This window comes from Prosopis cineraria, unplaced genomic scaffold, assembly GCF_029017545.1.
Source record: "Prosopis cineraria cultivar Desert tree isolate PC_DT_omini unplaced genomic scaffold, ASM2901754v1 PC6, whole genome shotgun sequence".
NCBI classification, from domain to species: Eukaryota; Viridiplantae; Streptophyta; class Magnoliopsida; order Fabales; family Fabaceae; genus Prosopis; species Prosopis cineraria.
The window spans coordinates 38,559,153-38,565,524 of record NW_026555337.1 but is presented as its reverse complement, the minus strand read 5'-3'; positions in this window follow the sequence as shown (position 1 = coordinate 38,565,524).

Here is a 6,372-nt window from a genome sequence, read left to right as displayed (position 1 = left end):
TCAAATATTGTCTTATGAAAATACGTATATATTACTGTTAAAAGTTGAATCTTGTACTTTTTTGTCAATGTTTTCTTAAAAATTTAATAAGTTAAGGTTCAAATTGTTTCAATAATGTATATATGTTTTTATAAAATAGTATCCGATATAAAATTGATGTATTTTTATTGTGATACATTTTTTTAAGATAACCTTCTTCCTTTATTATTTGTCACATGGTTGCACTCATGGCCTTCTCATGCTTAGATGGGCTTTTAGGCATTAAATGCCAAGAGACACTCAAATGTTGGGCTTGGGAGTCATTCACTTGAAGAGCCTAAAAGTTAGTAAAATTTATAAATTATAAATTGATTGATTCTTAACAGGTTTAGTTTTTTGGTGTGTGTTGGATCATATAAAGTTTTAATTTTCAATTTAATCAAATGAACCGATTGGTTTAATCCAATTTCTATAAATTGTTTAAAATGTTGTACGGATACATATGCATAAAATAGCAATGGTCCATGACTAAATACAATAAAGGCATATGAGAGGATGATGTTATGTTTCTTTCTTTTTTTTTTTAAATTTTATCTCTAACTTATTCATTTTTTATAGGAAAAGGAGACATGCACGTTTATGCAAATACACAAATATGTCAACACCGACTTCAAATCTAAGATTTCTTTCAAGTCAGAAAGGTTAAATTATCGCTAACTGTTGACATGATGTTATGTTTCACGAGTGATGAAATAGGGAAAACAATAATGAAAGATATAATAGTAATAATAATAATAATAATAATATGGCGGAAAGGGGTTGTGCTTATCCTCTCTCATAAGTTGGTTTTGTCGTTACAAGGCAATAAAAAAGGACAGTAGGTAGCTTGCAAGTGGGCAAGCTCTAGAATTAATACGCATCCCAAAAATGTCACTATCAATCTTTGTTTCATATAGTTATGTCTTCTTTCTCCCTCTTGCTTGCACTGCCTTTGTTGACCCTCCCTTTATTGACCCTGTTCTTCTTCTTCTTCTTCTTTCCTTAATGCACAATCTTACCACTTTTTTATATTGCTTCTCATTATTAGTCATCTTGATGTTACCCTTCTTTGCCTACCCCCTTCAATCTCCTCTCCTTTTTGTCCACAAATTTCAATTTTGACATTGACGCGTCAACCATTCATCATCTTATTTCTAATGAGACTATGCGAGTAAAACAAATATAATCTCTAATATGTATCTAACACTACTCGTATTAAATACATTATTAAAGAAAAATTTCACTCTTAAACTTATTTTTAACACAATATTTTTCATCAATATTTAAAAAATAGTGCAATGTTAACCCTATTAGTAAGAGAAACTAACTTTAACCGTTAGTTGATCAGAAAATTATATTAAAAGATTTCAAAAATTATAACAAATGATCTAACAAATTTACAAATAAGTGCTATATAAAAAATTATAAGTTTTTGGTCATATTATGTAATTTTTTTATTTTAATTTGTAACTTTTAAGGTTGTTGTTTGTAATTTTTTAAATAAATAACAGTTAAAGTTAATTTTTATCAACAATAAAAGTAATATTGTATTACTTTTGAATGTTGAATGAAAATATTACACTAAAAATAAATTTAAAGCCCAAATGCTCTTAGACTTCTAATTTAAGGGTAAAATTATCATTTAACTCTTAAATATGCATACTCTAATTTAATAAAGTACTACTTCAATCCTTAATACAAGATTAAGTTTAAAAACCTTTTTGGTCCTAAATATAGATGAAGTTGATTAGTTAATACTTTTTTCAATTTTACTCTTTTCATCATTTAAATTTCTAAACAATAATTTATTAATAAAGAGGGATAAAATTAAAAAGTTACATTTTTTTTAAAAACAATTTCAAGGTCGTAACTAATGTTTCTTAATAATTGCGAGGTTTGTTAACTTTATCTTATACTCTCTTCATTTTAAATTATAAGATATTTTTAGATAAAATTTTACATATCAATAAAGTTCATTAAATATACTTTATAACTTTATTTTTTTAAGACAAAAATATAAATTTTTTAAAAATGCCCTTTTCAAGATAAAAAAATATAAACTTTTAAAAATATCCTTCATTTAACACTTCATTGATAAAAGAATATTGAAGAGAGAAAATATATAAGAAAGATAATATTTAAAAAGTATCATTAATGAAACTTTATTTTTATCAAAGTATTTTATATTTTAAAATATTAATTTTTTTTAAAAAAATCTTATAATTTAAGATAAAAAAATAATATTAAAGACTAAATAAAATATTTTTTTTTGTAATATTTAATGAGAACAAAGAGAACAATTTATAAAAAAAATTAATAACATAACTTATAAATATAATCAAAATCTCTTCTTCCTTTTCTCTATAAATAGAAATGGGAAGAGAGAAGAGGGCATATGTTCATACCGTACTTAAATATTAAATGATTTGACAGTATGAATACATTATACTAGTCTAGGGGTTTCCTGGAATCTTCCTTCTCATACTACACACACATACGTGTCATGTGCGTGTTAAAAGCTTTTTTTTCATGGTTGACCCAACAAAAATTGTAAATCTCTTCTTATTATTATGAACGTTGCACGCAGGTAACTTTTCCAACCCAATTTCTCCCTTTGGTCCAATTATAAGACATATTCTAAAATAAATGGATGTTTTTTTATTAATTTTTTCTAACATTATCCTGATTTAAAGTTAATAACTATGAGAGAAAATGTAATTTGAATTTTAAAATAGGTAAAATTGAAAATTGAAAATTTATTCAGTTTTTTTTTACATTAGTACAGTAGTTAGAAATATGGGAAGTAACATTTTTTTTGTTAACATATGATCTTGCTTCTCTCCCCTATTCCACTTGACTCATTAAAAAAGTTAGGTCATCGCAATAAAACTTATTTTATTGGGTAAGTAGAGATAACATATCCCCAAATAATAAGACAATTGGGATCTTTGGATCTTTCTTCGAAATTGTAATCTAATTAAGGAAAATATATCTACATGTCCATATATATATATATATATATTTTAATTTAAATTAGGTCTTCATAGTTTATTTTGTTTTACTTCAACCTATATTTTAATTCATTAAATTTTTTAATCCTTGAAAGTTAAAACCCTTAAAATTTTCCTTTAAAAATAAAATTTAAAACTTTTATATTTTTATTAAAATATTATATAACTTTAAAATTAATTACATGATTTTTATAAAAATCTATATAATTATATTATCTTCTAAATATTTTTATACACATAAAAGTTAATAAAAATTGTAAATATTATATTAAATCAACTTTTATTTTTGTTAATTTTGGCTAAAATATTAAATCAAATTTTCTATAAGCTCCAAAAGATTTTGTTTTGAAAAATTTAATAATTCATTATTAATTTTAATCTTTGGAATTAATATATTTAATAGATCTTGATTAAAATAAAATAAGCTATAGGAACCTAATTCAAAAATTGAAAAAAATTATCGAGATGTGTAGATTAATTTTTCCATTAATTAATTAATTAATCTTTGTTCTGGATATAATCACTATCCCTAAAGACATCCGACAATTAAAAAGAGAAAGTCCATAGGAAATATATAAACAATTATAATAATATTTTATTGTGTAGGCATATAATACTGCTATGCGATGATGAGTTTTTTCATGTCATAAATAAGATTTCATATGTAAAGATTAAGATGTAATTTTATTTTTAAATTATTTTTAAAGGAGTAATATTTTTTTTAAACTATTCATCATAATAATGTTGCCTCCTGAACAAATTAGATAGGAGTAATATTACCTCTAAACTATTCTCAGAGAAGCAATTTTATCCCCACCGTTTAAAAATAATAAAATTAAATAAAAATGAAATAATAATAATAATATTGAATGTATATATAAAATAAACATAATAAAAAAATTTATAGTATGTTAATAAAATATCATAAATTAATAATATTATAAATTATAATTTTATAACTTTTTAAATATAAGTGGATCTTGGTTGAGTTAAGATATGAGTAAACTCAAAAATATCTATATTTGCACCCATAATTATCAATTGAAGCTATCATTAATAATTAAATGTGGACCAAAAAAATTATTTTTATAATTGAGTTAGGTTAGACAAGAGTTAAGTCGCTATTAAATTAGAAACCAAAATTGAATTAAAAATTGAAGCGGTTTTTAAAAAAATTAAATGGTTTTAAACATAATATTAAAAAACTTATTTTTTTTTAAATAAAAAAATTTAAAAATTAGATCTTACTAAAAGCCAACTTTATTTTTAAACAATTCACATGTATAAAATATAATTTGAGACCATTTTTTATAAAGATATTGATAGTTATATGTACAAATGCAAATACTTTTGAGTTCACTCATATATAATTTAATCAAAATTTACTTATATTTAACAAGTTATAAAATTATAATTTATATTTTTCTCATATTTATTTTATATATACATTTAATATTATTATAATTTTATATTTAGTTATACATTTAATATTATTTTATTTAATATTATTATAATTTTATTTTTATTTAATTTTATGATTTTTAAATGGTGATAGTAACATTGCTTTTTAAAAAAAGTTTAGAGGTAAAATTACACCTTAATTTTTAAAAAGCAGGTTTCACTAGCTACAATACGAATATTTAAATGACAAAAGCAACATTGTTTCGATTTAATTAGTTTAGGGCAATACTGTTATGATAAATAGTTTGGAGACAATTTTGCTCCTCTGAGAATAATTTAAGAATAAAATTATACCTTAATCCTATATAATGATACTGCATGATGTTGATGATGAGTTTGTAACCTCTCTCTCATGTGTTAGTTAATTAAATTTTAACTTTAATTTGAAAAGAAAAACTCGTTTCAGATTTTAATATGAACATGTTTTGGAGTAATTTTAAATATTTTCCGACTTTGATAAATTTTACTTTCTACTATCTTAAGCATCTATTTCCTATTTTATAATATATTTTATATCTTTTTTATTTAATATTTGCTTGGAAGTTATTTCTTTTATTGGTTTGGATTGTATGTGAGTATCTATCCTCTTTCGAGTTTCATATTAATATCATATTTATCAATTTGCAATGGTTTGATTAAGAGATGAGTTTAAATCCTGCATTGGCACGTGTGTGAGTTGTAAATATTAAACTGATTACTTGAAAAAGAAGAAGAAGAAGATCTTTTTCTGGTGAAAAAAAATGATATTTTTTTAGACAAACAAAAGAAATAAAAGACAACAAAATAACTCAACAAGTTAGTTACCCAACTTGTTGTTCAAGACTTGAGATGGAGACTTCAAATTTCATATAAAAAAAATAAAATAAAAAGCTCAATTGACAGAGACGGTCATTAAAGCAAGAGAAATCAAAATTGAAAAGGATAATCACTCAAAAAAAAAAAAGAAAAGAACTCTCAAAAAGAGGCAGAAAGTGGAAAATCTACACATTTAAAAAAAACATAGCAATAAAAAATTGAAAAATATATTAATAAAAGGCCAGAGAAAAAAAAACCAAAACAAAACAAACACAAAAGCAACTTTCAAATACTTTGGGCTGATGCTCGAGTCGAAAAGATCAGTTCCAATTGCAACCTTTACTTTGAAACCAAACTAACCATACACTAAAAAGTTAAAAAAGTGATACAAGAAATAAATAGCTTTGCTGGCAGCATTAAATACTCGTTAGGAGAATTTTGCAGTCAGCATCATCCCATTTGATTCAGTTCATGAATAATGAATAATTGTATTTAAAAAAATAGCTTTGCACGCACAAAAAAAAAGAAAAAAAATTATAGCTCTTCTCAAAAAAATTAATTGTGAATTAGGACTAATAATAAATATCATTTGAGAAAAAACAAACTATGTTTTGCATTTTAACGACACTTCATTTTAAATTGATCCTTATCCCTTATTACTTCTTTTTAAGAGGTGCTTGTTGTAATTCTTCAAAGAAAAAAACACATTCTTTTCATTAAAAAAGGTTAATTACTTCTAAAAATTAATTATAGCTAATTGGCTTAACCCCATTACCACCTAAGTGTCTCTTTTCCTAATTACTTCTTTCTTTGGGTTTTACTTGAAAAGTCATGAAACAAAACAAAGATGCAACCTTTCACGCTTACTTTCTAAGTCATTTCAAGATAAAAAAATATGTTTTAATTAGTTCTTTTATGCAAAATTGATTTAATTTATAATAGTTTGTAATTAATAGTTAAATATTTATATTGTTCTTTTTAGTTTATTTTCATTGAAAATTTAACATAAAACTTAAGAATTTACTAACTTCAATGTTTTTTTATTTATTTCATGTACTATTAATATTAATTCACATATTAAATTTGG